The sequence below is a fragment of the Pinus tabuliformis genome, chromosome 5_1 (genome assembly GCF_031772625.1).
Source record: "Pinus tabuliformis cultivar Carrire ecotype Pingquan chromosome 5_1, CPIR1, whole genome shotgun sequence".
In the NCBI taxonomy this organism is placed as follows: domain Eukaryota; kingdom Viridiplantae; phylum Streptophyta; class Pinopsida; order Pinales; family Pinaceae; genus Pinus; species Pinus tabuliformis.
In genome coordinates, this window is record NC_142305.1 from 121,579,906 (window position 1) to 121,599,578 (window position 19,673).

A 19,673-nucleotide genomic window follows, 5' to 3' on the forward strand; every position below is an offset into this window, starting at 1 on the left:
GCAGGGGATGCTAACATGTGCCACATAGTACCAAGGGATTGTTAGACATGTTAGGTGTTATGGCATGTCAAGATGTAAACTATGTTTCTTAGTTGTTTTACGACCACGGTTGGATGTGAGCCTTGTCTTCGTAACTTGTTAAGTTGATATTCGACATGAGTAGCCTAAGATGAGTTATAAGAAGTTCTTAGGTGAAAAAGGAATAGTCTAGTTGTAGTAACTGTAACTTGGTCAAGCTATTGTAGTCGAGGTAGATTTGGTTGGGTTCCCAAGTTACAAAAAGGTGAGGGTAGTTGTGAGGGCATGATAGATAAGGAGTGTTAGGGCATGCCAAGGAATGAAAAGGCGTGCTAACAAATGCCAGATAATGTCAATGCATGTCAAGGAGTGTTGGGGAGTGTCAGGGCATCACAAGGGATAACTAGGTCAAAATGCATGGAAATGAACGAATAAGAGTGTGTCAGGGAGTGTTAGTGAATTCTAGGTGTCCCAAGGACGAAGTGTGTTAGGATAATTTTAGAATAGGACTTGTAGGAGGCAAGCCTACAATTGCGATAAGGGGTTGGACAAAGAAGCTTCAAAAAAAGGGATACTTTGGGCTAGGCACAACACTATCTCTTCAATGTCTTGGTTGGGTTCCCAAGTCGCAAAAAAAGTAAGGCTATCTATAAGGGCATGACAACTAGGGAGTGCCAAGGTGTGCCAGGGAATGCCAAAAAGTGCTAACACATGTTAGACAGTTCCAATGCATGTTAGGCATGCCAAGACATGCCAAGTGCTAATGCATGCCAAGATGTGTCAAGTGCTAAGGTGTGGCACCAATGCATGTTCGGGAGTGCCAAGGAGTGCCAAGGAAACAAAAGGGAGCACTAGTTTCAATTGCATGGAAATGAATGAATAAGAGTGTGTGATAGGGAGTGTTAGTGAGTTCCAAGTGTGCTAAGGAGGGAGTGACAAGGTATGTTAGGCAGTGCCAAGGCATGCTAGAGTGCTAGGGAAGCATGCCAATATGTACCAAGTTCCATGGTGTGCCAATGCGTGCTAAAGAGTGTTAGTGAGTGTTAGGGAAACTCAAGGGAGTACTGGGTCAAAATGCATGGAAATGAATGAATAAGAGTGTGTGACAGGGAGTGTCATCAAGTTCTAGGTGTGCTAAGGAGGAAGTGACTCCGTAAGCTAGCCAGTGCTAAGGAATGCTAGAGTGTCAGGGAAACACACATCCAAGATGTGACAAGTGCTAGGGTGTGACAACGCATGTTAGGAAGTGTTAGGGAGTGCGAGGGAAATAAAAGGGAGAAATAGGTCAAATTAATGCATGGAAATGAATGAATAAGAGTTTGTGACATGAAGTGTCAGTGAGTTTCAAGTGTGCTAAGGAGGGAGTGACAAGGCAGTGCTAAGGCATGCTAGAGGCCAGGGCAACATGCCAAGATATGTCAGGTGCCAGGGTGTGCCAATGCATGTCAGGGAGTGTTTGGGAGTGCCAGGGAAACACAAGAGAGCACTAGTTTCAAATGCATGGAAATGAATGAATAAAAGTGTGTGACAGGGAGTGTCAGTGAGTTCTAGGTGCGCTAAGGAGGTAGTGACAAGGTATGCTAGGTAGTGCTAAGGAATGCTAAAGTGTCAGGGCGACATGCCAAGATGTGCCAACTATTAGGGTGTGCCTAGGGAGTGTTATGGAGCGCTATGGAAACATAAGGGAGAAATAGTTCAAAATGCATGGAAATGAATGAATAAGAGTGTGTGATAGGAGTGTTGGTGAGTTTCAAGTGTGCTAAGGACGGAATGACAAGGTTATATGTTAGGTAATTCTAAGGTATCCTAGAGTTCCAGGGCATGTCAGGGAGTGGTAGTGTTTGCTAGGGGGTGACAAAGAATGCCAAGGAATGCAAGGGATGCTAACACGTGTCAGATATTTCCAAGGCATTCTAAGACATGCCAGGTGATATGACATGTCAAGATGTAAATTGTGTTTCTTAGTTGTTTTATTGCCATGGTTGGATGTGAGCCTTGTCTTGGTAACTTGTTAAGTGGGATGAGTTGAGATTGGACATGAGTAGCCTAGGATGAGTTATAGGTAGCTCTTAGGTGAACAAGGCATATGTTGAATTTCCATGACACATGAGAATATGGGTTTGGTCTTAGAATATTTGATGTAAACACACTCAAGTTCCACAACACATCTACTTTAATGCACAATGAAATATACACACATCAGGGAATCAGCTAGTTCACATGATAATTTTTAACTTTTTCAACCCATCTTCATTATTACAAACTATAATATAATAGGCTAGAGCTCCCATACTAGGGATCGTGACCCTTTACAATCACATTGATACAAGGAATACAACTAGGGCTTGGTGTTAGTCCTTTGACAACTAATCTATCCTGAACAAGACAACACTTGACCTACTTGCTGATGGTGGCCACACACAACCCTTTCAGTCCATGTGTCCTAAACACATCTGGAAGGTACAAGCAATAATACAAGGAAAAATCAAGAAAAAGTAAAAGGAAATAAAGAGGGGTGGAAAAAAAAAGGTCGAGGTAACTCATGCATCCACGATTTCTCCCTCCTCACATGTATACACTCAGGATGAGGTATTCCATCATAGTTGATCCCTTTGACCATGGCACTTGTCCATGGCATTCCTTCCCCCCCTACATCCATCATTGCTCACATGGAACCTATCAATTAAAGGGTGGACCGAGGACATGTCACTTCCCTTTGGGGGTTGGGAACACCTAATAGGGTTGTCTATTAGCCACTCCTACCTAGGGAGGTAACATCATTACGTGACTAAGGCCCCAATTTTAGAAGAGAAACCACACATGGTGTTATTATGCCCATTTCTTTCAAACTTGGTTCACTTAGATGCACTAATGATTAATGTACCTAATGATGAAAGTTACAACACTAGGTATTATGTGTAATTGGTAGGTGGTTCCATTTATAGGTTTGGACAACTTAACTGGGGTCCATGTCCTCTAGAGGGACATATTGACACTCACAGGTGATGCGTTGAGAGCCACGAGAATCCAAATAGATGTAGAGCATCATTCATAGCCATGGGAACCTTCAACACCCACAACTTCTGCACTTTGCTTTATATTATTCATGGGATGATGAACTTGGACTAGTTTTCCCCCAACCGGATTAGCATATATATATGGCCTTCTACAGAGGGAGAGTTTCAAAATACTTTGAAGCCTATTATTCCATGTTTTCACACCCCAACAGAATACCTATCAAGATTGTGACCTGTGAAAGCTGGTCCTTGGTAGTGAGGCTTATGGGGGATAGCTTGAGGAAACTTTTCAATCTCTGCCTATCTTTAAATATCAATAGAATGTAACCTTTGTATGAAGAGAAACTCAGAGAAATTTCTTCATTGGACAATGCACTGCAAGTCATGCAATCTTTTGAAATTCTAAATGAGGTTGTTGGCTCAAAATATTTGGAGCATGATTTATTAGCTACTTCAACACTAATACAGGTTGATGTCATGATTAATGATGAGTGAAGAAGCTTCCCATTCAAAGGGAGCTAAGGTAGAAATAAGATAAGGAAGATTGAATTGAATTCATGTTTGGTGAATGTGGATTTTACATATGTGAAAGCTATTATGTAGAATTCAGGGACTACCATGTTCGAGGTGGGAATGTCATCCAGTAAAAACACTTAAGGGGAGGCAACTCAACAAGCCACCTCACGCATCAGCTTCTCTGATAAAAATATTAATTGAGCATGCCACTTAACTAAGGAAAGTACATGACATTGCAACAAGTAATATAGTGTTACAGGAACTTTGGCACCCCCCGGCCACATATAGAAATTTGGTATTCTGATTGATCTGTAAATGGTAAATGGTATATTTATGTCCCATCTATCTGGCCAACATGGATCTGGAATGTGGAACTAAATTGTAATGTCGCCACAATTCATGAACAAGCTAAGATCACGCTTCTTGTCCTCTATTTAAATTTGGTTCAATAACTGGTTGCTGGAGTTGTTTGCTTATGGTGCCAAGATCACAGTCCAACAGAGGATTGAAGTCCAATTCTATCCTTACAATTTTTTTCACCCAATTTTTATATGCCAACATCGATAGCAGCGCTCTGTATCTTTCAATGTGCATACACAACATTCCATGAACAAACCTCTTTCATTCATGCAATATATTTACATATGTGCAAGCAATATGCAAGTACTTTTCACTGTCAAAGTATTGACTTCCACATTGAGAAAATTAACATGTATATATTCACATCTGGATAAGCATATTGCTATAGGAAACACACAAGACACACATACAACTTTACACTGCTGGGAGAGATTTGGATAGGGCTCATTGATGGTTGTAGGTACTTAGTCAAAATGCACAGCTCAGGGATGAATTGTTTTCACATCCTTTGGTCTATAATGCCGAAAAGGAAACACGGCGACTCACTACTTTTAGAATGGGATAAACAGAGTACAAGTAATGTTCTCACACTACCGATGCAACACAAATAAGAGTACTATGGGAACAACATCGATTTTAGGGTCTACCACATCTTCATATGTTAATGCTTCTTGTTGTGATATACAACAACCATTTATATGTCTGGTGTAGGACTCCTGTGGAGATTGTTATCCACAACAACATCTTTGTGGGTAAAGGTGTGCTATCAGCAGCATCTCTGTGAGAAAAGTTGTGCTATTAGAGGTTTCTCCATCAAAATAGCAACCAACAGGGACCCTAAGTTGCACACAGATGAAGAATAAAGAATATTGTTGTCTAAGGTCTGGGACAGAATTATACAAACAATAGACCTTTTTGTTTAGCAGATCAAGATCTGGAAAGGCAAATATGTGATTAATATTATATATACATGTGTGATAGTATTTAGTGCAAGGCAGATCTAACCCACAAATCTGTTGACATTTTGTTGGAGCTGACCTATAATTGTTCTTGAAGATTATGAACAAGTAAAGCAGGACTGGCTATTCAATACAAAATATAAACTGATAGGAACAGGGCCAACTTGTGAAAGTGTAAAAAATGGTATGGTTTGAAGGGACCGATCCCTTTGAAAGTACCTCTCTGCGAAGTAGATCCCTGGAAAGTGTCTATGTCTCAATGTTAGTGACATCTCAACACATTTACCAATTTTGAGAGCTTTCATAGGTAGGAAACAATGTATGTAGAGCATCTAGGTCGGTGGGCCTCGCAGTTTGTGAGAAAGAGTGAGAAAATCACAAAGTATTTGCTTATTTCACTACTTGCAGAATATCTACAATTTTTTTAAACTAATTTCTACTTATGATTCATACGTATTTTAAAGTAAATTCTACTCATTTTCATAATTTTAAGGGGTTTCATGGATCTAGAAATAAAGAATGAACAAATGGAACAAGAGCTTACTAATGGTGACATCACAATCAAGGCTCTAAAGCATCTTGTCAATTCCCTTGGGGCTAACTGAGGAGTGCAGGATTCTTGCAACAGTCCTGGCAGCCACAATGTTGACCTTCTGAGCATCTAAGCCTCTTACTCAGGTCTTCTGCTCCTTTACTATGATAAATGGCCTCTCGAAATCATCAAATTCCAATGTCATCTGTGAAAACAGTAACAAAATGCAGCACAAATATTAAATACTAAACATACAAGCGTGGCTGCAAAAAAACAATGGATTTTGAATCAGAAACCTAACATGCATGTATTCTCTGTGTGGAAGACCAAATGTGGGGTGAAAATGCATTGAAGTTACAAATGGAACATACCTTGGCGTCATAAAGAGACTGAAGAGATGATGGTGGGGATTTGATACCGGGTTCTGCAATCTCGCGTTTTGGCTCTTGCCTTTTGAAAAATGAACAAATCCTCCTTAGTCCTGAAACGTAAATGCATTAATGCTTATTTTTTTCAAAAATGTTGAAATTTTCCCTCGCCAAAAACAATAGATACAATTTTAGTCATATTTGAGCAATTAACTACTGTTAGTCTTACATATTTTTTTGATGTTCAAAACATTTATCACAAAGTGGTATTTATCATAATAACAATAATTATTTAATTTTAAGGCTATGGTTTATATACAATGATTTTGTTATTAAAGTTTACTAGGAAAAATTTGAGATCTCTCAAAGGAAACAAGTGCTTTTAACTTGGTTGTACTGAAAACATTTATGTATTCTTGCATATTAGGTGGGTGCAAGAAAAAGAGAGTATATAGTAAGTGGATTTAATAGTGTTTCTTAAAAGTCAAAGTCATAGGACAGATTTGGAAGGGGTGGGGTATGTATCCTTATCTAGGTTAAATAAATTCAAATTGTTGTGTGAATGGGGTTGTAAGACCCTTTGTTTTCATCTTGAGAAAACAGAGTCCTCTCCTAGTCACTCACATATTTTAGGTTATCATAAGAAAAATAGGTTTTTTCCTTAAGATGTGAACATTTCATTTTAAGCAGTGTGATAATACAGTTTCAGCAAGGCATTAACAGATGGAACGAGTATGCACATTTGGGATGCTAGTGTTATGTTATACTTGAGGCAAGAGTGCACGTCTAGGAAGACTCTAACAAGGGTTGAAGAGGTGGAATATTTGTGAAGTAAACTTAAGACATTTGACGAGTTTCATGAAGGAAACTTGGCACTAGTACTAAGTGAACATTCCTTGATCAATGTTGATACCCTCTCCTTGGCACAACCACTTTGCAAGATGAAGCAGAAATGTGAAATACATGTGTGACCCACTAAAGAAGTTGGCAAGGTTGTTGCAACATATATAGATGGTTATGTCATGTTTCAAAAGGAGGTGTTGGAACTTGGAAGGTGACCATTGGAGTAGATTTTTCATGGAGTTCCAAGGAGGTGCAAGCATCTGATAAGGAGAAAATTATACAAATCCAACAAATAGGTCATATTGGGTTAGGATATTACTATTTTGGGATATCCAAAGTTGAAGGTGCATTTTATGGCAGTGTAGTCTAAGCACATGGGTGCATGCCACATATTAATTGTATCTTGGACTTTTGGTGTGTATTAGTGGAGTTAGTGCATTGTGTTTAATGAGCACTAGCTAGAATGTGTTCCATGAAGGCAAAAAGGCCACAAGTTAGAGATGACTTAACCATTTGGCATCATAAGGTGTGTTATGCCATAGTTTGGAGGAGACAAATGGAACCATATTAGAGTGTGATGGGTTGTGCCATCGACTTAGGTCCACTTACATGGGTTGAGGTGTAAAGGTACCTCGTGAGTTGAGGAAAATGATTACAATGCTTACCTATATAAAGTGTTTATGATATAAGATTAATGATTTTTTGTTGGAGAATGGAAGAGGAAAATAATAAAGGAGAGGCATTGAGGTTTGTTGTAAATTAATCAAAAGGAACTGAAAATGTCTCTTTTTAGGTGGATTGTTCAAGTTGTCTCTTCAAATAGGACTAAATTTTAGTTGTGGCTAGGGAGTTAGCCTCAAAAGCATTGTTTGGGTACTCTATAAATCCAAGACCTAACATATCTCCATTAGATATATTCATCTTGGGTAAAGGTTGAAAAGTCTAAGGTGAAAATATCCCCTAGTTAATGTGGGTTTTAGACCTTCCATTTGGGAATGCTAAAAACAAGGTCACAATCTTGAAAGGAGGTCCTTGATTTTACCAAAACTCAATGCTAATTCTTAATCCATGGTGTGATTATTTCTATTTGGGTTGGGCCTTAAACAATGACATCTATCTTTGGGTCAATTTATCATTTTGTCATTTAATTTATGTAAAGAAGATCTTAAGGTCTATAGGGGATAAAATGGTTATTTTCAATACCCCTCCCTTGAAACCCTGTAAGAAGATGGTGTGCCCCATTTTGTTGTCGTAATATTCAACCTCGGGCTCTCTTGTGAGGATGTCATTGAAGGGAGGGTATGCAAAGGAAGTGGAAAAAATCAAAACTTCATGTTGAGTCAAAGGAGGAGTATGTATTATAGGTGTCTCTAGAGGTCTTACCAGTATCATGTTAGGGTTAGGGAGTGCCACGAAAACACAAGGGAGAACTAGTTCAAAATGCATGGAAATGAATGAATAAGAGTGTGTGATAGGGAGTGACAGTGAGTCCCAAGTGTGTTAAGGAGGGAGTGACAAGGTTATATGCTAGGCAGAGTCAAGGCATGTTAGAGTGCTAGGGTGTGTCAGGGAGTGCTAAGGTGTGCTTGGGAGAGCCAAAGCATGCCAAGGAATGTAGGGGATGCTAAAACATAGGGAGAGCCAATATGTGCCAGGTGCCAGGGTGTGCCAATGCATGATAGGGAGTGTTAGGGAGTGTCAAGGAAACACAAGGGAGCACTAGTTTCAAATGCATGGAAATGAATGAATAAGACTGTGTGACATGGAGTGTCAACGAGTTTTAGGTGTGCTAAGGAGGGAGTGACAAGGTATGCTAGGTAGTTCCAAGGAATGCTAGAGTGCCAGGGTGGCATGCAAAGATGTGTCAGGTGATAGGGTGTGTCAATGTGTGCCAGGGAGTGTTAGGGAGTGTCATGGAAACACAAGGGAGAACTAGTTCAAAATTCTTGGAAATGAATAGATAAGAATGTGTGATAGGGAGTGTCAGTGAGTTTTAGGTGTGTTAAGGAGGGAGTGACAAGGTTATATGCTAGGCAGTGCTAAGGCATGCTAGAGTGCCAGGGCATGTTAGGGAGTGGTAGGGTGTGCTAGGGAGTGCCAAAGCATGCCAAGGAATGCAAGGGGTGTTAACACGTGCCACATAGTGCCAAGGGATTGTTAGACGTGTAAGGTGCTATGGCATGTCAAGATGTAAACTATGTTGCTTAGCTATTTTATGGCCACACTTGGACATGAGCCTTGACTTGCTAACTTGTAACTTGTTAAGTGGGATAAGTTGAAATTGGACATGAGTAGCCTAAGATGAGTTATAGTCAATTCTTAGGTGAACAAGGCATAGTCTAGTTGTAGTAATCATAACTTGGTCAAGTTGTTGTAGTTGAGGAAGGACTTTGTTGGGTTCCCAAGTCCCAAAAAAAGTAAGGGTAGTTGTGAGGGCATGATAGCTAAGGAGTGTCAGGGCATGCCAAGGAATGAAAAGGCATGCTAACACATGTTAGACAATGTCAATGCATACTGAGGAGTGTTAGGGAGTGCCAGGGTTGTTGAGAAATCTAGGGCATAATAATTAGGTGATTTCTATTCTTATGATAACTACTTGTGAATTCTTTTTACTTCTTAAGATTAGGATCTTCTCTTTACTTAGATTATTGTAGTTTTCTTCTTCATAAAACAACTACTAATGAATAAACAATGAAGAGACAAGATACATAAAGAATAGATGATTAACCAGGCCCAAAACCTCTCCAACATGAGAGGAAAACCCAAACTAATTCTTCTTCTTATAGAGACTTCAATTGACAAATACCAAGACCATGACCTAGACCCTTGACTCAATGACCTCTCCAAGGCCAAGTCACAAGCCTCCTTGATTCAACTTCCTTCTTTTTCCTTGAGTCAACGATGATCAAGCTTCTTCCTTCAATAACTCGGCTATCCTTCAAATTTCGGTTCCCTGGATCAAATCTATAGTTCTCGGCCCTCCTGCAGAAACCCTAGCACATGTGGTTGACCAACCTTTTGAACCTTGATCTTCTTTGCTTGGATGGTATGACCTCTTATTATAATTTGGCTTGTAACCTTGTTTATCTTCTTCCTTGATTCGACTTCTTGGAAAACAACAAGACCTTCGACCCTTTCTACAATAGATAGTTCTTCCTTCCTTCACATGTGTGGAGGTATTATCCCTAAAGCAAACCCATAAACAACACCAAAATCTTTGCTCTTCATTTCCTTCTCTTCGTTGGTTATCTTCACACTTCTTATTCTAGACTTAACCAAATTTTCTTGTCCACAAATGGAGGCTGAGTTTCCCTATATATAGTGTTTCATACATCAAAATAAGTCGACTTGTGATATAGGTAAGCTAACTTAACATTCTAGAAGCATCCTTAGGCCGACATCAAGAAGAGTTTTTGAAAAGGTCTTCGAGGGCTAATCAAGTTTCTTTTACAATGGATTACATGCCCAAAATGGGTCTTCAATGTTTGACATTAACTCTATCAATTTTATGACTTGATGACCAAACCTAATAGCTCACAATGGGATTTTTAACTAAAAATAAAATTCCTTGATCATGAAACCCATGATTCAAGCATTACAAAAATTATTTTATTTTTTTATTTACAATAATTACATAAAATCACAATTACAACATTCATCGCATCTGGTTTCATTTCCTTCTTTTCCGTAAGAAGATGTTCCTAGCATAAACACACCATAATTCACTGTTAAAATTGGAAACTAGAGCCAAACTCCATGTGGGTCATCTTATTAATGGAAGCTGGTATTTTTCTTGGATCCCTCTCATCGAGAGGTGTAGGATTGATCTAAATATCATCTGATTCTGATAAGTATTCATAGAGATATGAATTTATTTGTGTTATGGGACAATTCATCAAGGTCGACCAGCAACCAAATAAACCCCACTTGTCCTCAACGTTTTAGTATAAATAGAGGTGGCCTTCAAGTCATTTCAACACACTTGGGATCTCTTCCTCTCTACTTGTCTTTGGGTTTTAATAGGAGGAGAGACCCTAAGCGATAACACTGCCCTAATCCAGAGGGCAGAAGCCGGAACTGCCAAGAACTGCCAGAACATCCGAGAAAGCTGACGCAGAGGGCAGAAGATGGAACTGTCAGAAACTGTCGGAATTGTCAGAACTAAAAAATTGTCGGAACTGTTGGAACAACTAGAACTATCGGAACAGTTGAAACTACCAGAACTACCGAAACTACCGGAACTGTTAGAACTGCCCGGAACTATCAGAACTGCCAGGAACTATCGGAACTACCGGAACTGTTGGAACTGTCGGGACTATCGGGAACTGTCGAAACTGTCGGGACTGTCGTGAACTGCTGGAACTGCCAAGACTACCGTGAAGTACCCAGGAAATGCCTAAACTTCTGGGATTGCCAGGAACTGCCGAAACTACCGGGACTGTCGAAACTGTCGGGAACTGCCGAAACTAACAAGAACTGTCGGAACTGTTGGAACTGCCAGGAACTGTTGGAACTGTCAAGAACAGCTGGAACTACTTGAACTATTGGGAACTATCGGATCATTTGTCTCCGAAGGAGAGCAGCATGCAAGGGAAAACTAACTAACATTGGGACAGTTATATGGTACTCAGCAACAAATACACCAAGCATGCAATGTTACATCTAGCATGCAACAACAAGCACGATAAGGACAACAAGCATGCTAGGGACAACAAGCAACCAAGGTGCATCCAGAGCATAGGTTAGTATGGCAACATGGGAGAGCAATGGCACATAATGCAGTACAGTGATGGGTACAATCATGATTAATGAAGCGTGATGAGATGCAACATAGTGATGATGGGTTCAGCATGGTGCAGCGCGATGAGGTGCAACATGATGACAAAATGCAGCACAACGATAGGTGAAGGAGTCACCTTGGAGAATCAGTTGAAGGAGCATGTCTTCAACTGATCTCATGTATCATCTTCTTACAGATGATCTATGATATTATCTAGATAAATCAAAGTGTTGACTTCTGTTGTAAATGTACTATCTCTATCTCTTTGTGCTGAACTATTGAAGAACATATAAGAAGAATTGATCAAGGCTTTCCACACATTGGGGCTTGTCCCTAGCTAGAGCCACATCTTGTGTGCTCTTGTCTTGGCTTGTCTTCTGCAATTTATATTTATGTTCTATCTGCAGTTTACTTTAATGCTGATGTGATTGCTAATCTGGAAAAGATATTGAGCTAGCTGTGAAAATTGAAATAAATTGCTCTAGCGTAGAACATACCTAAAATTAACATTCGATGATAAGAATCTCCCTTAAGGAAAAGAAAATTCCACATAATATCTCACTACATAAGAATACACAACAATAAAATCATGCTTATTCTCTTTAAATCAGTTAAATTTTCTTACTTCTAAGTCATTGAAGAGTTAACACACTTCACACACTTTTCTCTTTTACATGTTTACTTTATCATGCAGCATGCCTACTGGGTTTGACCCTATGTCATTTGGGTGACAAGTGCTTCAACTCACGGATAGGTTGTAGCATTAGGCCTGTTTATATATACAACAATCAATTTCTTAATTGGTGCGTCCATTATCGCCCATGCCTTCGACTTCGTATTCCTCCATGGAATCCTAAACATACAGCCTCTTGAGTGTCTCTTTCCACTTGTATAGAAGTATTTTGAAGTTGCGAATAGAGGTGGATGGACCATCGCCCAAGGGTGTCGATAATCTTGTGCACATTCCTTCTGCGGAACAACAAAATCACTAGGATCCAATTTCTTGACTTCAACCAAATGTATCAGATCATACCTGCCACAACATGGTTGCACCCTTTCTCCTCCTGCCCTGGACAAACCCAACCAAATGTACCAGATCAGACCTGCCACAGCATGGTCACGCCCTTCCTCCTCCTGCCCTGGATAAACCCAACCAAATGTACCAGATCAGATCTGCCACAACATGGTTGCGCCCTTTCTCCTCCTGCCCCTGGATAAACGCTGCAACCCAAGGGAAATGAAAAATTTTGATATTTGAAAAATATTGATATTTTGATATGAAATGCCTATTTTTTTCAAGGCAACTTTTAAATATGGGTCATAAAAGCATGAAGCATAGAAGAAACTTAGGGGTGACTTGGAAGACATGGTGGAGGCACTAAGTTTTAGCATAGAGAAAAGTTTAATGAAATTTGAAAAAATATAAATTTGTAGAAGTAAATATGTAGAAGGTTGAATATGTTGATTCATGGAAGGCTAAGTACATAAGGTTAAGGAGTTATGTGCACTTGTGTATTTCTCTAAGAAAAAATAGATTTTTTGTATGTTATTTGTGTGTTGAGTGTCTTATAGTTGGTAGATTCTATATTATAATTTTGATTTTTTTAAAGCCATTCTAGTTTCTTATATATGCAAGGTTTGTAAGTTACTTAAATAGATTAAATATTAGGGAGAAGTTGTAAGAGGGATTGCATTTGTTATTAGCTTTTGGTGTTCACTCTACATTAGAGTTATGTAATACCATGCATGTTATTAGTATAATGGATTATTATTCTACCTATGTGTTTGTATTTGTACTATATTTGGGTTATCTATGCTTGTTTTTTATTCATTCAAATGATGTTAGTTATAGTGGTTTAAATAGATTCTAATAATATCATAACGAATGTGATCCCCACTAAAATGTTTAACATGTTGCACTTTATTAATGGGAATTATTGTGTGTCTCAAGTGAGACATTCTTGCCCCTATAAGATGGAATACATTAGGACATTAGACAACAATAGGCCATATTTAGAAACATTTCATTAAGCTTGAGTCTATCATAGAGCCAACATACAATAATGGGAAATAATTGTCTAAAATCTTTGAAATATGGTAGATGAGTTAAATTAGGGTTTAATGACCGAGGGGGTAGGGTTTAACCTACAAAATGCCTTCAAGTGACTTGAATGCTTTTAACCCTCACCCTAAATTTTCCCTAAGCTTATTTAGGGATGCTAATTATTCTTGGAAATGGGTTGGGAAAGGTAGAAGGTGACATTAGGAAGAGGTGCTTGAGGAAAAAAATTATTTTATTGGCTCTTGGGAAAAATGGAAAAGAAATGTTACTTTTAGGACTTTGTTTGGCTATGTTAATGTACAATTTCTACCTCAGGAGAGATGAATTTGTCAGTAAGTCATGGTGGTAATTTAAGTAGTTAAAGACTACTCAAGTAATGTCTAAGTGGATAGAGGAGGATATGGTGTACTTAGCCATAGTGGGGTACTAAGCTCCCAATACTAAGCTTGACATTTTATTTTGGGATGGAGGTGGTGTTGCAAGCCAAATACCTTACAATTACAATGTACTAGACTAAATTTGATATTAGAACAATTAATGACATAGTTGGTAGAGTATATTTCTTGAGTTCATCTTCAAGGAGTTAAAAACATACATTCTAATTGAGATAAATCCTTGCTTGGAGGGCAATGCATATTTAAAGGAGAGAGAAAATTTGTTATAATTTTTTGTGGTCAAACTATAGTCAACCATGAAGTCAGTTGGTCAAACTGCCCATATTCCCTTGATTTTTGTGCCCAAACATGCGGCCTAAAGAGACAGAAAATATCCTCCAAAAATCACAATCAAATTTGGTCAATAACTCCTTGGTCAACATTGGTCAAACTTGGTCTACTGCCTGAAATTTCGGTCCTGCAATTCAGCCCAGAAAACTCATCCTTCTTGCCACACATGTGAGAGAGACAAGTTGCCCAATAGTTGTATGAACCATTGAGAGAAGGAGAGAGAAGAATGTGTGAGTGATGATGATTCCAAATGAGGTGTGAGGTCACTTGTATTTATACAATTCACTGTGGGTGAAGAGACACATCCATTGGGCTTCTTGAGCCTACATGTTGATGTAGTCGACCTGAACAATTTGTACATGTGTGGGCATAAATTCAAAATCACACTTCCGCTTGTCTAAATGAGATGATCTTTATATCAATTTTGGTTCTCTCGAAAAGAGGAATTTAATGCAATCATCATCTCCATCAAATGAGCTATCCCAAGGTGGAATTTGGCCCTAGTTTCTAATTTTAACACAATCAAAATTGTTGAATTTAAGCTTCTGTGATCCATATCAAGTTTAATGAGAAATATTTTGGCGGAAATCACATTGTAATATTTTTGTCGACGCGTTTCGAACCAACGAGTGTGGTTCATCGTCAGGACAAGTTGTCCTGACGATGAACCACACTCGTTGGTTCGAAATGCGTCGACAAAAATATTACAGTGTGACTTCCGCCAAAATATTTGTCATTAAACAATAAAAATTTTAAAATATCCTCTCAAAGCCCAAATAGAAAATGGGGTAACATACCCCATGACATCCAAATTGTGATCTATGTTGGGAAATCCTCAAAGTATCTCTGAAGAAAGATGTCTCATTGAGGTCTAGGTCAAGAAGAGGTACGATGCCTCACTAATTTGGTAGTTGATGAAATTTGAATCTTGGGTTGTCAATTTGGCCCTAGGTAGGCAAGGCAACATGGAAGGAGGTGACCCCCTTGGAAAATTTTTATAGGGGAAGGCCACATAAGGCCTTATATAAAGATCTAAATCAAAGGATATGCCTCATAAAAAGTTCTAGACATGTATTTAAAGAATGTAGATAACGACCCATCCAAATGTTGATAAAGACAATAGAAGATCCCTTGACTCTCATAATAAAAGGGGGCATCTACAGATGATGTGATCCTTTAATTATATCTCATGTATATTAAAAATATAACAGATGTTATTAAGAAGAGGAAGGTCATTATGATTAGTTTCAACTCGACGCGAATGTGAACCCACTTTGGATGCACCAAAGGGGGTCTGAAGGGCAGCATCTGGTGCTCTTGTACATATGTGGTTAAACAAAAAGGCCCCCTTTTATTTGCATGAAGTTTTCTTGGTACAAATCCATGTTAGAGTCGAGGCCCTAAAAAGATGAAGTATAACTACATTGAATGTATTGTCTATAAATAACCTCTCTAACAACCTGACACAAACATACAATGATTCCATTTACAATGGAGGTGTAAATCACTTGAATTGGGTTACAACTTTAATCGCTCCCCCACAAAAATGTGTCATGCTTCCTTGTGATGATGCTTCAAACCTATTGGAGAACAACCTCACAATGTAAAAGGAATTTAAATATGATGTAACTTTAATAGTACCCCGCATTCACCCACTCATGGCTAATTTAAGGCCATTTCAAGCATTGATGTGGATAATATCATTTTATTTTCTCTTATGTAAATTATTATATTACATTGACACAATTCATGATTTTAGTGGTTAAGGACTTAAGATTTAGGGGATTTAGGGGATTTAGGTGTTAGTGGTTAAGGGGTTAGTAGCTAAGGTGTTTAGGTGGTGAATGGTTAGGGTTTAAGGGTCACAGTTTAAGAGGATGAGTTGTGGATTAGGATTTGGTTCATGGATTATAGGTTAGGGGTTAGTGTCCTAATATTTAATGAGCCAAAGGGTTTATGGGTTATGAGTTGTGAGTATATGGGTTAAGGGATTATGGATTGGGGGTTAAGGGGATAGGGAATTTAGTGGTTATGGGTTAAGGGCTTATGGTTTGTGATAATTCAACTCCTAATCCCCTTATCACCACTATTTGGGGTTCCCCTATCAATTTCTCTCGCTACCTTCCCTCTAGGTCCCCTAGACCATATGAAATTAAGTCCTAATCCCCCTTCTCATTCTCTAATTCTAGGATTATAGACCTTAGTAAAGAATGCTTTTACCTCTGACTTCTACCATCCATGCTACCCTTGTGTCCCCTTTCCCCATTCAATACACCATAACATACCCCCCCACAACCTTTATGGTCATGCCATTCTACTTTTCCTAATGTTATGAACTCCAAAATTTGGTCCCAATGCCCCTACAACTACACCCTCGAGCCCCCCTTGGCTAAGGGATTAAACACATTAGGGGTTATGGGTTGTGATAAGGGAGACCCTACTCCCCTTATCACAACTAGAAATAGGTTGATGAACACCATAAATATCTATTGGAGGTGATGTGATGAAAGCAATAATGAATACAAAAGTTGTGGTAAATAGGACAGGGATCATCAAGATGTTAAACCATCCAATGTAAAGATGGTTTTTCAATGCTAGTGATCTAGTCACATAAAATACCCCCTAAATTTGTGCTTTGGGACACCCCTAGGATTCAATAATTAATCCAAAGTGAGAGGATTCGTTGCTGAGGTGACAATGGCAACAACCTTGAGTTGATGCAAAGAGACACTTTGTGAGCCTTGCACAACTAGGGTGTTGATTTCATCATCAACAAGAGGCACAATTGACAAGTGGAAACATCTCACATTTAGGACACTTGGTCACAAATCTTTATGCATTTTTTTCCATCGAGGGTACCTTTCACATTTTCCAAGGCACAAATTACATATTTGGATGAATTTTGGATAGTCATATTCCACTAGCTTCATGCATGAAGAGGAGCTCCCATCCTTTAAGAAGATTTTGAAGGATTTTATGGCATAATCAAGGGTCACATGTATAAAACAAGAACACCATAGCCAAGAATAAGAAAATTGGCATTTGTATCACATGGTGTTAAGGAGAAGGACATAGGTGAAGAGTACACCATTCAAAAACATAAAAAAGCTTGTTTATGTCCTCTTTCCAAAGAAGAGGAGATATCTTGATACAAAAAGTCCAAATTGCCAGCAAAGGAAGACTCAGGTAAGGGTTTACTTCTTTCACATGTTAAGAGACATTCATGTATTTTAAGGTGTGTTTTATTGTTGAGTTCTAATATTTGGAAGCACAATTGCACAAGTGGAAACATCTCACATTTTAGGCACTTGGTTACAAATTTGTATGCATGTTTTCTAATGAGGGTATCTTTCACGATCATGCTGATACGTTGGCAAGTTGTGGCACAGGTGATTGGGCCACTTGCATCATGCAGCTTTGAAGATCATGCAGTAGATCTCTACTAGGCTTCCCAAAGGTACATTATAACAAGTTGATACATGCAAGGGGTGTACTTTGGGAAAATACACCAAGGCTTCCTTTCACGACAGAGAGAGTCGAGCAGAGGTTGTTCTAGAGTGAGTAAATTCATATGTGTGTGGACCATTCTCGACAGCATCCACGACCAAACACATGTATTATGCTATATTTGTTGGTGACTTTTCTCGTAAATGATGGATATTTTTCATGCAAATTTACAATTTTTTGTGAATTTAAAGCATTGGTTGAGAAAGAGTCGGGAAAGAAGGTTAAAGATCTGAGGAGTGATAACGGTGGTGAGTATGTCTCAAATGAGTTTAAGAAATTTTGTGTTGCAGAAGGGATTAAACAAGAGTTGACGACAGCCCATAAACCATAGCAGAATGGGGTGGTTGAGAGGAAGAACATAAGCATTGTAGGGGCAGCATGGGCGATGTTGCATGATCAGGGCCTACCACTACACTTATGGGATGAGGCATGCCGCATAGAAGTCTATTTTCATAATAGAAGCCTGCATCGAATACTTGGGATGAATACACCAGAGGAGTCTTCCTTTGGTAAGAAGCCATATGTTGGTCACTTCAGGATTTTTGGGTCATCAGTATATTGCTATGTAACCAAATATGCATGGAAGAAGATTGAGTCGAAAACAGAGTTGGGGATATCTGTGGGGTACACTGATACACCTCACAACTATTGGGTGTACTTTTCGACTAGCAAGATGATAGTGGTTCACAGGGATGTCAAGTTTGATGAGAAAAAGGCCATGTGAGTTTCCCTTGAGAGGGAGCTAAAACTACATGCGGTTGAAGAACTTTTGGTTCCTAAGATTGAGGAGCCTTAGATTGATGTGGATCATCCACACGCAGAGGATCGGGAGTGGAAACATCCACTCAGGCAGAGTCTTCCAGAGATGGGAGAAAGTGCACCAAAGAGGCTGACAGATTGTTGCATGATGCACGAGAGAATGTGGGAGCACCCACATCTCAGCATAGGCAAAGGAGGTCACCTAAGAGGTACACTAGATACATGGCTCTTATGAGCGAATGTGTTGTGATAGAGCCATCTTCCTTTGAGGAAGTAGTGCAGTAGTCAGTTTGGGTTGATGCCATGGTGGTGGAGTATGACTCCATAGTTCATAACAATGTTTGGGATGTGGTTCCGAGACTAGAGGACAAGTCAGTGGTGAGCTCTCGATGGCTTTACAAGGTAAAGAAAGCTACAGATGGTAGTGTGGAGAAGCATAAGGCCAAATTTGTGGCTCGTGGCTTTTCACATGTAGAGGGTATTGAATATGATGAGACCTTCTCTCATGTTGCAAGGTACTCATTGATCAGATCTATATTGGCACTATCAGCACAACTGGGTTGGAAGATACATCGGATGGATATAAAGACAACCTTCCTTAATGGCATGATTGAGGAAGATATGTACATAGAGCAACCTAAAGGTTTTGAGACCTTCAACCGTGAGTCACATGTGTGTTGGCTCAAGAGAGCGTCGTATGGGATGAAGCAAGCACCCCGTGCTTGGTACATCAGGATCGATAGCTACTTCACCGAGTTGGGCTTCACTAAGAGTGAAGCAGATGTGAACCTGTACCACATAGGGATGGAAGGTAAATTGTTGATCATATTTTTGTATTTGGATGATTTGATTCTGACAGGTGATGAACAACTGATCAATTCTTCAAGGAGGATCTTGCAAGAGAGTTTGAGATGAAGGACATGGGGCTCGTGCATTACTTTATGGGCATGGAAGTATGGCAGGGTGATGGGGAGTTTTTTGTGTCTCAGGGAAAGTATGTCAACGGAGATTCCACATGGAGAGCAGCAAACCCATGGAGACTTTTTTAGCATGTAACTGGCGGAAGGAGGATGCTACTTCGAGGGAAGTAGTGGAAGCTATTGTTTATAGGAAGCTTGTGGGTTCACTCATGTACTTGGTGAACACACAACCATATTGTTATAGACATTTTTGTGCCTTACAGCATGAAGCATGAAATGTCCATAATCTAAGGGATCCAAAGTCCCT